Source organism: Pseudochaenichthys georgianus, chromosome 6 (assembly GCF_902827115.2).
Source record: "Pseudochaenichthys georgianus chromosome 6, fPseGeo1.2, whole genome shotgun sequence".
NCBI lineage: Eukaryota > Metazoa > Chordata > Actinopteri > Perciformes > Channichthyidae > Pseudochaenichthys > Pseudochaenichthys georgianus.
The window spans coordinates 17,176,677-17,193,152 of NC_047508.1; the positions used below are offsets into that span (position 1 = coordinate 17,176,677).

General features: G+C 43.5%; 1 protein-coding gene across 5 annotated transcripts in view; it reads right to left on the reverse strand.

Moving 5' to 3' along the window:
• Positions 1-16,235, reverse strand: part of mical3a (microtubule associated monooxygenase, calponin and LIM domain containing 3a) — a 93,172-nt gene extending 76,937 nt beyond the window's left edge. For all 5 annotated transcript variants that reach the window (XM_034084841.1, XM_034084839.1, XM_034084842.1 and 2 more), the window contains exon 1: positions 16,071-16,235. The gene's annotated coding sequence lies outside the window, so the exon portion shown is untranslated. The remainder of the gene's footprint in view (positions 1-16,070) is intronic.
• Positions 16,236-16,476: the final 241 nt, after the last annotated feature.

The following is a 16,476-nucleotide window of genomic DNA, read 5'->3' on the forward strand; positions in this document are numbered from 1 at the left end:
TTTAGTGTGCTTGTTTCTCCATCAGGCCTGCCAGAGAAGAATTGATCTCTTGTCCAGATAGGCAGATAACAAGGCCTGGGGGCTCCTCCACACACAAACGGAGAGTGAATGTGAAATATGATGTGGTCACTCTCTAGAGGGATGTACGGTTTACCGGAGTGAAAGGGCTCAACATGAGAGCTACGTTCATGGCTATAGGCTGAGCAGCTGTTAGATGCTTTCCTGGACCATGGTAGCTGAAAGGGACAAGCTGTTTTCTATATCTCAGAATATAAAGTGGTGTCAGAATAAGAGTTGACTAGTTCTCCGGCTACACCTGCCTGTTGCTTAGTAACACCCCCGCTGTAGTGCTCCATGTTGTCTATAGTGTAAACAAAAAGGGTATAATTTTTCTAAGGATCCCATGTGAGGTGTTGGTTAATCGTGTCCACTAACTTCTGAAAAAAAAGGATTGGTAGCAGAGGCATACTGACAACATTAGCCAGTTTTTTATTTTGCTGGACTTGCTATTTATTTGACAAAACAAAAGATTGACAGAAAAGGGGAAGACAGGGGACGACAAGGTCCTTAACCCAGCATAAAACTCAGCTACTTAAAAGAGCCTGTGACACGAGTTTCCCCCATCATCCAAACTAGGGATGCACGATAATTAGCGGTCCGATATTAGGAATTATGACGTCATCCCGATAAACCCGATACCAGTATTAATAGCCCCGATAATATACAATGTATTTTTTGGGTAAAAAAATAAATAAGCTATGCGCAACTCAAGGCATATGCTCGAACCGGAGCTGCCTGGACGCTGCAATCATGTTGTGCACTATCCGTGCTGAGTGTGCTGACTTTTCGTACAATGTCCCACTGTCTGGCTTCCTGCATAAAGTCAAGTGCTCGGCACAGTTGTGGCGAAAGGTCGCTCCTCTGTTTTCATTTAAACAGCTCCTTATATCCGTTAGCGCGGCTAGCTAGCACCAGATGCTAACAACAACAATGCACGTAAGGTCTCTCTCTCGCTCGGGCCACACATACACACACCCTCCCGGTCCTCCAGGTGGCCAGTCAGTGCCTGCCGGTGAGCGTGGAAGTGTGGTCTGCCACAAGCAGGCGGCAGGAGCGGGGCTGTCAGCATCAGCTTGTAGATGGTATTTTAAACTCGATGCGCTCTGAAACTACGGGGCTCGCGATGCATCGATTGCGTAGCGTCTTTGCATCGGTAAAAAAACGATTCATTCATATAAAATCCCCTCATCTTGTCAACGCTCAGCAGAGACGATCTTTGATATTTGCTTCGCAACTACGGAGGCCGAGAGTCTCAGTTATCAACACACACGGAAGTTGAGGAGAAAGAGAAACACAGCGCACCGAAAAATACCTACAAATCAAATGTTTGGCAACACTTCGGATTGTTCAAGAAAGACAGTGTAATAGTCCTTTATGCTATATAGTTGACCGCAGGTCATGGAGATTAATAAGGTATTCGTAGACCTTTGTATGAGGTATCTTTATTACTTAACAGGTCTACAGCCATGATACATAGATCCGTCCTAGATGCGGGCTTGCATACACACAGTATTATTCCGCAGCCGCACCCCATCAGTAACGTCCTGATGGTATATGTGCGCGGCACTATATACTACAGACGGTCAACTTGAAAAATCGGTCTCAAATTGTTAACGATGCCGAGCCGCTTTAAAGTACACAAGTAGTACGAGGAACTTAGCGACGCACATAAAGAGGCGACATGGGGTCTGCGGCTGAAAAGAGAAACCTGAAAGTTAGACATATGAGTTAAATCACTCAGTGAGGTGTTCTGTCAGAGAGAGTGGTGTTTAGTTTACAGCAGCCTGTGACGGCCAATAATAATTTAAATGTCTTCCTTACTGTAAGCAGTTATGAAATACCTGTTTGTGAAAGGTTATTTGTATTCTTTATTGTTCATATAGAACCCACTGCTTTCTGCTCACTGGTGAGTTAGCCTATGAATGAGTGTTAAGCACATCAGGCTGGCAGCTGTATGGGCATTGTACTATGGTAGCTGTTATTTTCACATTGTTAATCATGAGGAATGCATCCTTACATTGTTTAACCATATTGAAGTATCATTATTTTTGCATCGTGTTGAATCGCATTGTATCGCATAATGTTGAATCAAATCGCATCGAACTGTATCGCAACAGGGGTGAATCGTATCGTATTGCATCGCCTGGTGTTTCCAATGCATCGTTAATGTATCGTATCGTGGCAACGTATCGAGATGCGCATCGCATCGGCCTCAGTGATGGAGATGCACATCCCAAGTAGCCAGTGGTGGACTGGGACTAAAAATCATCCCGGGACTCTCGACCGGCCCACTTCGGTACCGCTAGTAAATTGTCAACGGGGGGAGTGGGGGATGTGCTAGTGACTTATCCAACCGGCCCGCTTCAGTACCGGCCCATCGGGATTCGTCCCGATGGCCAGTCCGCCACTGCACCCAGCCCAGCCCACGTAAACTGTCAACGGGGGAGCCTCGCTGCGGGGAAACGGTGGACCTAGTGTCCCGATCGGAGTGGGAATAATAATAATAATAATAATAATAATAATAATAAGTGCATTTTATCCATTAATTTCCCCAACATTGTGGTAAAAAAAAACACACGTTTAATCCATGTTGGTGTACTACAACTACAGAAAGCATCGGTTTGTTTTCTCATCAGAAAATGCACGGTATCGCACCTTCTTTTTTAAACTGACGGTTCGAGATGACTAGTAGCCCAATATTTCATTGCACAACAGTTGTTGTGATGCTGTCACAGGCTCTTTAAGCCACTTTACATGATTGATTCTGTTTTCTGGCTGTATTATACCCTAATTATGTCAGGAATACCTCCACACATTGGAATTTTTGTATAATAATAAACACATTTTATTGAGAATCAATGTAATGGGGAGGAGCTGCCAGAGAGAACTGTCATACCAAAGAAAAATTGTTAAAATATGTGTTTTTGTTAGTATGCTAGGTGTACATTTACTGTAGCTAGAGGGAACCGGTCAGGTAGTGTAAAGTTGGTAACTTTTAGGGCAAGTTCCATTTAATAAGACAAACCTCCAATCATCTTGAGTTCACTGGAACTTTGGTGGATATCATTTGAGACATGACAGATATCATGTACAGATTGAAATTCATGAGTCACCAATGCTCAACCAAGCTCTATAAATCTAGTACATGGTTTTATTACAGCTTCCCTAGAAAAACTGTTAGATAATGCTAAACTAAACAATAATGTTGTACCAGACTTCTGTACACTTGGGTTTTGAATACAAGTCCCATTATATATTAAACAACGTAAGATAGCGTGATGATGGTGGTGAGTTGGGTCGAGTGGCGGGGGAAGCCTCTGGATAGACCTGGTAAGCCCAAACGTGTAGTTCGGGTGAACTGGGAACGTCTGGAGGAGGCCCAAGTTCAGGAGGCCTTCAACTCACACCTCCGGCGGAGCTTTTCGGGCATTCCTGTGGAGGTTGGGGACATTGAACCAGAGTGGTCGGTGTTCAAAGCCTCTATTGCCGAAGCCGCGGCGGGGAGCTGTGGTCTCAAGGTCCTAGGTGCCTCAAGGGGCGGTAACCCTCGAACCTCCTGGTGGACACCGGTGGTCAGGGAAGCCGTCCGACTGAAGAAGGAGGCCTTCAGGGATTTGTTATACCGGGGGACTCCCGAGGCAGTTGCAAGGTACAGACAGGCCCGAAGGGTAGCAGCCTCATCCGTGGCCGAGGCAAAGCAGCGGTGTGGGATAAGTTCGGAGAAGACATGGAGAAGGACTTTCGGGCGGCACCAAAGTTGTTCTGGAAAACTGTCCGACACCTCAGGAGGGGGAAGCAGGGAACCATCCAAGCTGTGTACAGTAAGGATGGGACGTTGTTGACCTCAACTGATGGAGTGTTAGGGCGTTGGAAGGAACACTTTGAGGAACTCCTGAACCCGACAACTCCGCCCTCTATGTTAGAGGCAGAGCTGGAGTATGACGGGGGATCAACACCAATCTCCCGGGGGGAGGTCACTGAGGTCCTCAAACAACTCCACAGTGGCAAAGCCCCGGGGGTGGATGAGATCCGCCCGGAAATGCTGAAGGCTCTGGGTGTTGAGGGACTGTCATGGTTGACACGTCTCATCAACGTTGCGTGGAAGTCGGAAACAGTACCGAAGGAGTGGCAGACCGGGGTGGTGGTTCCCCTTTTTAAAAAGGGGGATCAGAGGGTGTGTGCCAATTACAGAGGCATCACACTACTCAGCCTCCCCGGGAAAGTTTACTCTAAAGCAGGGGTGCCCAACCAGTCGACCGGGGAGATTCCCAGTCGATCGCGAGATGTGTCTAAAAATAGAACAACAATATTCTGTTTTATCGTTAATGTCCTATAACATAATCTTCCCGTGCCAGAATAATGCACTTGAACGCACCAAAGCTTTGTGATTGGCCGGCGTGACCCCATGTGTGGGGGCGTGGCTGGTGGGCAGTGGATACTATTTCGCTGACGTTGTCCGTGTCAACATGAGTGACAGTCCGCACACACACAAGACCGCAATTATGGCAGAAGCAAAAAAGCCCAAAATATATAATTTTCACTCCGAGTGGGAGGATGATCATTTTTGTATCTATTCCAATTCAAAGTCCATCTGTCTCATCTGCAATGCGAGCGTGGCTTTATCGAAGAAGGGTAATTTAGGAGCGGCATTTCAAAACAGTGCACAAACGCTCCGAGACGGAATTCCCTCTTAATTCTGCCCTATGCTCCCAAAAGGGGAGGGGCCTGAAAGGACAGCTAAATGCACAGCAGTCCATTTTCACCAGGCCCAACAACAAGAGCAAGGCTGCTACCATAGCATCTTATCGTGTCAGTCACGGTCTTGCGAAACACATGAAGTCTTTCAAAGACGGCGAAGTTGTGAAAGAAGCATTCCTGGAGGCTGCCGGCGCGTTTTTGGGGACAGTAAAAATAACGGAAGCATTTCAACAGGTTTTTGATATAATAAAAAGTCAAGTTAGATACTGTTATTAATCAGCTGTAAGTTTTAATTTGTTTGAACTTATTCATTATAATTATTGTACAAAATTGTATAAGAATGCAAACTGAAATTGATTATAGTCTATTATCAATTCAGGTTAAGAAACTAGTGTTGCTTGCATCCTATTTTAAAACGGCATTTCTTTTTATACTCGACTAAAATGCAACAAAAAAAGGGTTTGATTCTATTAATTTTGTCTTTTTTATTGCACTTTGGCAGCAGATTCCTGTGTAGCTTCAGATCTGAGTCGTCTTATTAGTAAGCCTCATTTATACTTTTGTAGCAACACTATTTTTATATAATGGCAAAGAAAGGGTTCAGAGTCTTTTCTTTTTTCCCTGTGTCATATGTGGCAGCACTGTTCAATGTTTCTTGAAAACATTACCCACTGTAGTATGTGATGTGTGAATAAACTCCAACTCTGTATCAACAACACTGTTGTGTAACTTCAGTTAAATACTTGTATGTGTGTAGATTAGAAAGAGGTAAGGCAGTATTTTATGGAGTATTAAAGGTCAGTTTTATACAAGTAGTGTGTATTTACCTGGTAGTAGGCTGTCAGTAATGGCTACGCCTCTCTATTTGGACTGGTAGATCTTGGCAGACTGGCAACTTTAAAAGTAGTTTCGGTTCAAAAAAGCTTGGGCACCCCTGCTCTAAAAAGGTACTCGAAAGGAGGGTCAGGCCGATTGTCGAACCTCAGATTGAGGAGAAACAATGCGGATTCCGTCCTGGTCGTGGAACGATGGATCAGCTTTTTACTCTCGCAAGGATCCTGGAGGGGGTCTGGGAGTACGCTTATCCGGTCTGCATGTGTTTTGTAGACGAGAAGGCATATGACCGAGTTCCCAGGGAGTTACTGTGGGAGGTGCTGCAGGAGTATGGGGTGAGGGGGTCTCTACTCAGGGCCATCCAATCTCTGTACTCCCAAAGCTAGAGCTGTGTCCGGTAGGGGTCGACCGATTATCGGCCAGGCCGATTATCGGGGCCGATATTCATCATTTGACCGATTATCGGTATCGGCCTTTTTTTTTATAAAATTGCCGATAACACTTTGGCTCTGATGCGGCCGTTTCTCTGTCTGCAGTCACCACTCTCTGTACACGAGCAATGTCCCGCCCACAGCTCTATCTGATAGGCTATTACTGAAGTGTCAATCAACACTGAAGATTTTCCGGGCGGGAGCCAGCCATAGAGGCGGGACCTTCTCAGATTACAGGCAGGTGCGAAGAACGCAGACACAGACAGAGGCAAGCAGCAGCGCTGAGCGGCAGAGACACACATGTGTTTCGAAGGTAAATCAGTTGAAAGCCGAAGTTCAATAAACATCCCAATCCCCTATGCTGAAGTTGCAAAAACAGCACGATCTATTGATCCAATTATATCAGCTTCCCAGTTACACAGGGACGCGGGAAGTCAGTCAGCGTGCAGCGTCTCGCAGCGGAGTAACTGTGGTGCGGAGGGGGGGCTGCAAGTGAAGCCTCGCAGTTTTTCAGGTTGATATGGGAAGCTCATTCGCTAATGTATTTAGCAAATGTTTAGCAAAATATTAGAAATGAGGCTACGAGACTAACGTTAGGTCTACTGTAATAGCCTCACTTTTAATAGTTTGCAAAACATTAGCTAGCACTAGTGTTTTGCAGTTGCTAGCAGCTTATTGGGATTTTATGCTAGATAGACAGGCATTGTTTTTGATATAATAAATTAAGCATTATTGTTAGTTAAGCATGTCAGCCTGCAGCCCCACTTCTTGTCTCTCTCTAACTCATAGCAGATGACTGCACTAAAGAAAAGGGCACAGAGAGGAAACCAGTTGTAAGATGTTTAAAAGTTAATTAAACATAATATAGGCTAAAATGCATTTCAAAGAAGTTGTGTTGAGTTGTGTTGGAGTTTGTGTTATTCTACATTTTGACACCAAGATTTTCTGATTTTACTGCAAATGTATATCGGTTCCAAATATCGGTTATCGGTCTCCTTGATTACTAATAATCGGTATCGGTATCAGCCTTGAAAAAGCCATATCGGTCGATCCCTAGTGTCCGGGTCCTCGGCAGTAAGTCGGACCCATTTCCAGTGAGGGTTGGCCTCCGCCAGGGCTGCGCTTTGTCACCAATCCTGTTTGTAATATACATGGATCGGATTTCGAGGGGTAGTCGTGGGGGAGGGGGTCTGCAGTTCGGTGGACTAAGGATTGCACCACTGCTTTTTGCAGATGATGTGGTTCTAATGGCTTCATCGGTCTGCGACCTTCAGCACTCACTGGATCGGTTCGCAACAGAGTGTGAAGCGGCTGGGATGAGGATCAGCACCTCCAAATCTGAGGCCATGGTTCTCAGCAGGAAACCGATGGACTGTCCACTCCAAGTAGGGAATGAGTCCTTACCCCAAGTGAAGGAGTTCAAGTATCTCGGGGTCTTGTTCTCGAGTGAGGGAACGGAGCAGCGGGAGCGGTACTGCAGTCGCTTTACCGCACCGTTGTGACGAAAAGGGAGCTGAGCCAGAAGGCAAAGCTCTCTGTCTACCGGGCCATTTTTGTTCCTACCCTCACCTATGGTCATGAAGGATGGGTCAAGACCGAAAGAACGAGATTGCGGATACAAGCGGCCGAGATGGGTTTTCTCCGCAGGGTGGCTGGTGTCTCCCTTAGGGATAAGGTGAGAAGTTCGGTCATCAGGGAGGGACTCGTAGTTGAGCCGCTCCTCCTTCGCGTCGAAAGGAGCCAGTTGAGGTGGTTCGGGCACCTAGTTAGGATGCCACCTGGGCGCCTTGGAAGAGACCAAGGGGTAGACCTAGGACCAGGTGGAGGGATTATATCTCTTCGCTGGCCTGGGAGCGCCTTGGGATCCCCCAGTCAGAGCTGGTTGATGTTGCCAGGGAAAAGAAAGTTTGGGGCTCTCTGCTGGAACTGCTACCCCCGCGACCCGACCACGGATAAGCGGGAGAAGATGGATGGATGGATGGATGGATGGATGGAAGATAGTAGGGCTGTGCAATTAATCGTATTTTAATCGCGATTACGATTATGGCTTGCGACGATTATGAAAACAGCATAATTGACAAAATACGATTATTTTGCTGGGTGCGCTTTCGCCCCTCCCTAAAAGCCCACTCGGCCACGTGGGAGTGACATGTGTTGTGAGTGTTCAGCGCGAGCGAAGATGTCAGAACAAGAGCAGCAACTCGTTAAAAAGAAGGGTAAAACTATTTCCACTATTTGCAAGTACTTTGTCATTACATTTCACATCGCTAAAGATATGTGCCCAGTTAGCACTGTTAGCAACCAGGGCTTTAAGCAACTTGTCAACACGTTGGACAAGCGTTACGCGATGCCGTCTCGGTATTATTTCAGCAGGTCTGCGCTGCCTGCACTATATGACAAATGCCGTGGGGAAGTTGAGAGAGATGTGGCTTCAGCTGACTACTTTGCTACCACAACGGACCTATGGTCTAGCCCAGGGGTGCCCAACCAGTCGATCGCGAGATGTGTCTAAAAATAGAACAACAATATTCTGTTTTATCGTTAATGTCCTGTAACATAATCTTCCTGTGCCAGAATAATGCACTTGAACGCATCAAAGCTTTGTGATTGACCGGCGTCACCCCATGTGTCGGGGCGTGGCTGAGGGTCTTCAGTACAGGTGGCTTGTCACCTGCCTGCGCTCATCTCTGAAACCAGACCATGTAAACAGGCTGGTGTTTCTTGCAAAAAATCTTTAAGAGATGACATGAGCAGCCCTACCAGCATTTGCCATGGTGGCCTAAACATTTTTATTTGGTCTTAAATTGTAGTTCAACATTTATTTCCTGTTACTTCTGGACCATGACGGTTGGCCAGCCTTCAACGTTGATCTGAGTGGAATATGTTGAATATGTTTTACCAAAATGTTGGCTATATGTTAAGGAGTTTTCAGCAGGTTGTGACAGTGCACTGCAACATATTTGATTTAATTTATTTTGGTCAAATTTATTTTTATTTATCATATTAATAATATATGTTTAGTATGGTTTTGGAAGTGCGCTCCAACATATTTGTTGGTCTTGTTTATTGGTAAAATATTATTTGTTTTAAAGTTCAATAAATGGTCAATGAATAATCGTCAAAATAATCGTGATATCAATTATTGATAGGGATGCACGATAATTATCGGCCCGATAATTATCGGCCCGATATTAGGAATTATGACGTCATCCCGATAAACCCGATAACAGTATTAATAGCCCCGATAATATACAATATATTTTTTGGGTAAAAAGAAAGAAAGAGATCCTGCGGTGTGGGTGGATTGGGATGAGGGGCGCTTGTTTTTCACTCGGCTCCTCCCGTTTTGCCAGTACTGTGGTGTTAGTGGTTTAGGAAGAGGGGAGTTCTTCACAAATCCAGCGCTCCCTAATACTTCGAACCTGATCAGTCACCTGAAACATCGCCATCGAAGCGTACGAAGACAATAATACAATACAAAGTGTGTGTGTGTGTGTGTGTGTGTGTGTGTGTGTGTGTGTGTGTGTGTGTGTGTGTGTGTGTGTGTGTGTGTGTGTGTGTGTGTGTGTGTGTGTGTGTGTGTGTGTGTGTGTGTGTGTGTTGGAGCTATGTGCAACTGAAGGCATATGCTCGAACCGGAGCTGCCTGGAAGCTGCACTCATGTTGCACTATCCGTGCTGCTGAGTGTGCTGACTTCTCCTCCAATGTCCCACTGTCTCGCTCCTCTGTTTTCATTTAAACAGCTCCTTATATCCGTTAGCGCAGCTAGCTAGCACCAGATGCTAACAACAACAATGCACGTAAGGTCTCTCTCTCTCTCGCTCGCTCGCACCACACCCTCCCGGTCCTCCCGATGGCCAGTCGGAGCCTGCCGGTGAGCGTGGAAGTGTGGTCTGCCACAAACGGGCAGCAGGAGCGGGGCTGTCAGCATCAGCTTGTAGATGGTATTTTAAACTCAATGCGCTCTGAAACTACGGGGCGGCCAAGGAAAAAAATGTGTTAAAATAATTAGTGGCGTACATTTTTTTTTTATCGGTTATCGGTATCGGTCTTGAGAAGCAGGAAGTTATCGGTATCGGTATCGGTTTCAAAAAACCAATATCGTGCATCCCTAATTATTGACCCAAATAATCGTGATTATGATTTTTGCCATAATCGCACAGCCCTAGAAGATAGCGTGAATCTGCTGTAGTGTTCAAGGGTCAGCTGACTGGAAAAATGTAAACAGTCTAATTTGCTTCAGGAATGCATTTGTCACACTGGCCTTTGTCTGACCTGCAAGGTACAAGAAACAGCCAACAAGTAAGACTTTAATCCGGAGCTAAGAGAAATCACAAAAACAAATGGACTTGGGCCATATTTGCAAGTCATACACACAACATCAACCTCAGCTAACCTCAGCTTTCCTGTTCGTCCTCCAAATTGGATCTGCATAATAGCAAGTTCAATAAGGTCTTGGTATTGAGGCCAGGGCTCGAGCTTAAGGACGTCCCGTCGTCCCGGGGCCGAAAAAAATTGTGTCGGGGAGGATAAAAAATAATTTTGGGACGAATTTGGGACGAGTTAAAATAAAAAATATCCTGCTAACTCTACTACAAACGGCGATGAAAATGAAACCGACTGCACGTTTTGTGTAGCACACAGTTATTAAACCTCCTTGTAGGGCTGTACCCGAATATTCGACTATTCGAATATTCGTTCGTTGGCCAACTATTCGGGTTTCAATTTCATTATTCGGATATTCGTTTGTTTTTTTTTCAAACAAAAAAATATTTTTCAAACAAATTAATATATTTTTCTAAATGTATGCTATTAATAAAGGCGAATTGCCATATTCTTATACTATATTTATACTTTTGAATTGCACTGTTAAAATGCGGAAATATATACAATCTCAGCCTGTGCTCCTGACATTGCGTTCACTGTTCACAGTCACGAACGCAAATGGCACGCTTCACCTCGCTTCACCTCGTTTCACCCATAAAATGCCGAAGACTTCAGCTGTGTGGGACCATTTTAAAAATTGGACGACGGTAAAAAGAAGGCAGTGTGCCAAATATGTGATAAGAAACTGGCCTACCACGGTGGCACAACAACTCTGAAAAGTCACCTGGATGCTGTAACCTAGCTTAGCTTAGCTGTTGTGAAGTTGCCATGATGAAGCTGCTTTATCCGCCGTTTAAACAGTAACGTTAAACATGATGATAACGTGCACTTACTTTGCTTGGAAAATAGTTGCAAGCAAGCAACCGAATTATTTTTTTATATTAGTTTTTTAATTTTATCAGCATAGTGAAAATAATAGGAGTAATGTGGGAACATCTGGGGCTAAGGCAATTATTGGCATAAAGTTGAGTAGCTCAGCCTAATAATACATTGTGGCCATAGGTGCATCCCCACGCATCCCAGCCATCAACATCCTCAACAATACAGCAGACCCTACAGTTAAAAAAAACGATAACGGAGAAAAGAAAGATAGAGATAACAGATGCCATAGTACATTTCATCGCTATGGATATGAGACCCATTTACATAGTCGAAGGCGAAGGCTTCAGAAAATGTATGAAGAAGATGGAGCCCGGCTACACTGTCCCCAAACGCTCCAGTATTTTAGATGCCATGTATCTGAAGTACAGCGATCACCGAGACCAAATTGTAACTCAGATTGAAAACTCAACTGCCGTAAGTTTTACAACGGACATTTGGACCACCTCGGTGCGTATGGAGGCGTATATGGCTGTCACCTGTCATTTCATAACTCGCGAGTGGAAACTCTGTAACTTTGTTTTGGAAACCAAAGTAATGGAAGTAAACCATACGGGAGTAAATATTGCAGAACAGCTTGGAGAAGTGGCGGACGCCTTTGCCATTCCGAATTATAAGCGAGTAGCCGTTGTCCACGACAATGCCAGCAACATGAAGCTGGCAGCTGAAATATGTGTTTTGTATCTTTGTTTGACTGTTCAGGTTGTAAAATGTTATAGACGGAATGTGGAACCAGATTTGGTCCCCGGGTGCTGCGCTGGGTTAAATGCAGAGGACACATTTAGTTTTAATGTTTGCGAGTACTGATACAATAAATACATATAAATCGTAATAGTATACTCTATCTGCGCTTCTGCTTAACAGCGTGTTGTCAGGTGTCTCGGATTCGGAGCGTGTTATGAAACCTTTTGGGGAAAAAAAAAAAATGTGAAAAAAAAATGTATTAAAAAAAAAATACAAATCTCTCTGCACCGAATATTCGAATATTCGCTGCTGATTACTACCGAATATCCGGAGCCCGAAAAATGGTATTCGGGACAGCCCTACCTCCTTGTCAACATAAACACACACGCACAAAACATTTAGCAACCCGCAAAATACACACACATGTAGCCACTGCTGTGCCGCTGGCTGTCAGCCAGCCGCACAGCTGGCTGTGCCCGCGAATTCCTGGTCCGCAAATTCGCGCTCTCTATGGTCTAGCCAGATTAATATAATATGGCTCTGGGTCTAGCTATATACTGACTGAGTGTGTGTATTTCACGGGTTGAGTGATGTACAATGACAATGGCATCCCGTGGAGGAATTCTGAAATGTTTTACCGTTACATCACAAAAACGCACAGCAGAACCAGACCCTGGAGCGCCGGCCTCTTTATTTACTTACTCCTCTTCATCCCCTATGAGTAATAAGGCTGAAATGAGAACCCTCCATCGTATTTAGTCCTTAGCAATATGCTGCGCCTCTCCCCATGTAGGGATGGGTACCGAGCCCCGGTATTAAACGGGCCCCGCGCCGGAATTATTAAAGACAGTGGTAACGTTAAGCTCCGACGTTATCAGACTTTTTATCGGTACAGGAGACATTTAAAATATATATGTCATATGTATTATAGCTACATACACATTATATCGCAGTTTTAGTTTCACCAACTCCGTTTCTAATATGCAATAAGACTAAAACATGTGTCTATGATGTATTTGAGCTTTCCAATCCAGATGAGATCTCTCTGTCCCGTCTGTGTGCGAGGGGGCGGGCCGTTTGTAAAGGTCTCCTGACTGTGTTACAGACTGTCATCCTGGTTAATGGTTACTCTGGGTTCTGTCTTCAGGACACAGTGTTTTTGATTTTGATTTTTTTTTTGATAATTGGATGGGACTTGATTGGATTCAATATTAGAGTAATTTTCTCGTTTGTGTGTTTGTTTAAATATATTTGGCCTTTGTTTATGTGATTGAATGATTTACTAAAATAAAAAGGTTGATGAATTATCATCTAATGATTTGTATGATGTTGTATTTATGTTAAAGGTCACTTGATGATTTTAACTAATGATAATGTAGAAAAAATAATAATTCGGGACGCTCCACATTAATTTCGGGACGGCTTGGATTGTATTTCGGGACGGTTCCGGGAGGATGGGGAAAAAAGTTAGTCGAGAGCCCTGATTGAGGCAGGATAGAAATCAATTCATTAACCTTCTATGTTACTGTTTTCAGAATAAAATATATCTGAAAATGTCCCATTCCCTAATCTTGATGATATCGTAATGGCTTCTACCAGGGAGTTGGGTTTTACAATGTCTGGTTGACTCAACTTTCAGGAATACGCTAATCTTCACATGACATCATTGAATAATAGGACACGGTTGAAGGGGGAAAAAAGGGTGATTGATTTTAAATGCCATTTTCTTAATGTCTTTCATTTTTTGTAAAGCACTTTGAATTGCCTTGTGTTGAAAAGTGCTATATAAATAAACTTGCCTTGCCTTGATTGTCCTCCAGCACTAAAATGTTCTTACATTAAGTGCTTGCTGCAGAACACATCCCTCAAACAGTTAAAAACATGCCCTTAGCATCTAGTTACAGACTCCTTTTAAGGATTTACTGAAGCAGACTATAATATGCATGTTGGTTAGACATCAGCAAGCTTTTGATGAGTCAACCAGAGCAACAGAGGCTAAACCCGACCTGAGTCAGGGTACACCCAGCCGCTCATGACACAGCAGGAGCTGCTTTTTTATGAGGACTTCCTTCCTTCTGTCCTTTCATCTAGCAATGTGCTTCTAGGTTTGTGATACTTTTCTGGATCGTGGGGGGGCAGAAAATGGCATTGATGAGTTTGAGCTTCATTCATTTATGTAAAATAGTTCCATGGTAATTAGGATGAGACATTAGATTAGTCCATTTTGTGACGAGCACTTAAATGGTGTTCCGTTTCCAAAACAGGATGAAATGGACATAGACCAATGGGAATAAGACCTGACTTATTATAATCATTAATGAATTGCAATGCATCTATGTCTGATTTAGAAGTTGAAAAAAAAACTAGGAGAAAATAATCGGACATCGGAGATTTTTGTGCGCCACAATACTAATATATATTTGATAAAGTACATATTATTATAATAATAAGAATACATGTTATTGATATAGCGCTTTTCCTGGTGTTCAAAGCGGAGACATTATGAACATTAAATTCCAAAACTGTGATGGGAATATCTATGTTTGGCCATTCCATTAAAATACCTTTAAAAGTAAGATGCCTCATTACATATCCAATATTGTCATGCAATGATTGTCATATGTAATTGTAATGCTATCTACGAAAGTCTAAATACGCAAAAATATTTTGTTAGGACAAAATCTCAAGACTGACACAAATATGTCCTTACATCCAAGTAAACAACCAGCCCTCAAGTTTTGTCTTGTGCCAAGTCAGCCACTCTGCAAACATCCTCTTCCCACCGCATCCTGATCTCTTAACAGGGACACTGTGAGGTATGATAAAACATGTCACACATCCCAATGAACGTCTGCCTCTCAGCAACACCCTGTGACCTCACAGAGTCATCGAAGCGCATTCTGACTGAATAAGGGAGGTACATCGAAAGCAACAAAGGTCAATATAACTGGTCAATACAACAATGGCTCGTCACTCTACTGAGACAAGGATAAGAGTCTTTGCCCTGTCAGGTCAGGATCTTACTGATACACTAAGCCACACTCTGAGTCTTCTTGCTATGTGATGATGTATGGTCCAATTTGGGTCAGCTGGAATAATATGGTATTGTTACTGTTGTTGAAGTCAGTGTGCAGTCACTCAAACACTAAAAACAGACGAGTGACCTTTGACTCATAACATGGTGCCAGACGTCTGTAGTACAAGACAAAATACCTCTGGGAATAAGTTAGGTGCATCAAAACAACACCCCCTTAAAATGTATAAGCATCAACACAGATTGCGTATTTCCTTGCTTTGAATATAAAGCATTATTCCGTTTGTGACTCATCTAAAAACTCATACAGTTTTTCCTCTTGGGTAAACACACCAGAGAGAGAAGACTGAAAGACGAAAATGTCAAGGTCACACTGTCAGCCTTCAACTAGAAACCTTTTAACACTGCTTTTACTAGATTTAAACATCAGGAGCTTCTAACTCCACATTGGAAGCAGGTATGTTGTATACAATTATGAAATATAAATGTGGTCAATAGAAGTTACGAATGAGGATGCATACAATACAAATGTACCATAACAAATGATATTCCCTCCTATGAGTTAACACAAGTACATATAATAAACTGTTTTTCAGTTCTGACATAGATGTCGAGCTGTTTGAATGAGGCATGTCCGTATTGTGGCCATATCAAATTTGACAATAGAATAAGGACAAACTTCCAGAGATTAAAGGCTTTTAAACTTCATAATTGTGTCAAGGATGAAGATATTTCAATATAAATGATTGGGAGTACATATTGCCACCATCCACCACATTCCACAGGCTATTCCTTCCGACATGTACAGAACAGCTTGATGGCTAAACTGAATTAAAAACGGGGCTGGCAGATAACCACTGATGCACCATCACAGTGCATGGTACAATGCAGATACAAATGTCAGATATATTACAGTACTGCGTAGTTAAATCGTCAGTGGCTCTATTAAAACCAGCAGACCGTGACATTCCCAAACGTGCAGAGGTACAGTCTGCGAGTCCTTGGGTAACGTTTCAAAATGCACCGTGTTTGTCAAGGGATTCAGGGGGAACAGTTCTTCTTACCACGGAATCCTGTGCGTTTATAATCCATTCGTATAATGTGGCGGGAATAAATCCATGTTCGTGTTTGTATCCCGATTCTCCTCGTGGAATTCACTGTTGTTGTCTATTATTTAAGTAGCTAATGCTCGTTAAGGCCAGAGCAAGGAGCAACACAGTCGAGGAGAAGGCGCAACTTGAAACTGACAGAGGGGGATCGGTCGATACCATCACAACGGCAAGGAGGGGGGAGCGAACAAGTCTAATAATAATAATATGTTAACAAAACATTGCTAGGTTATTAATTTCCCCGAAATTCGTTGGAAAACGACACTGAGACAGACTATACATGTATATTGGGATAGCACTTTGTAATGTTTGCATAAATCTGGATATATTTGAATAGTTAGATAATAAACCCCCCGCTCGA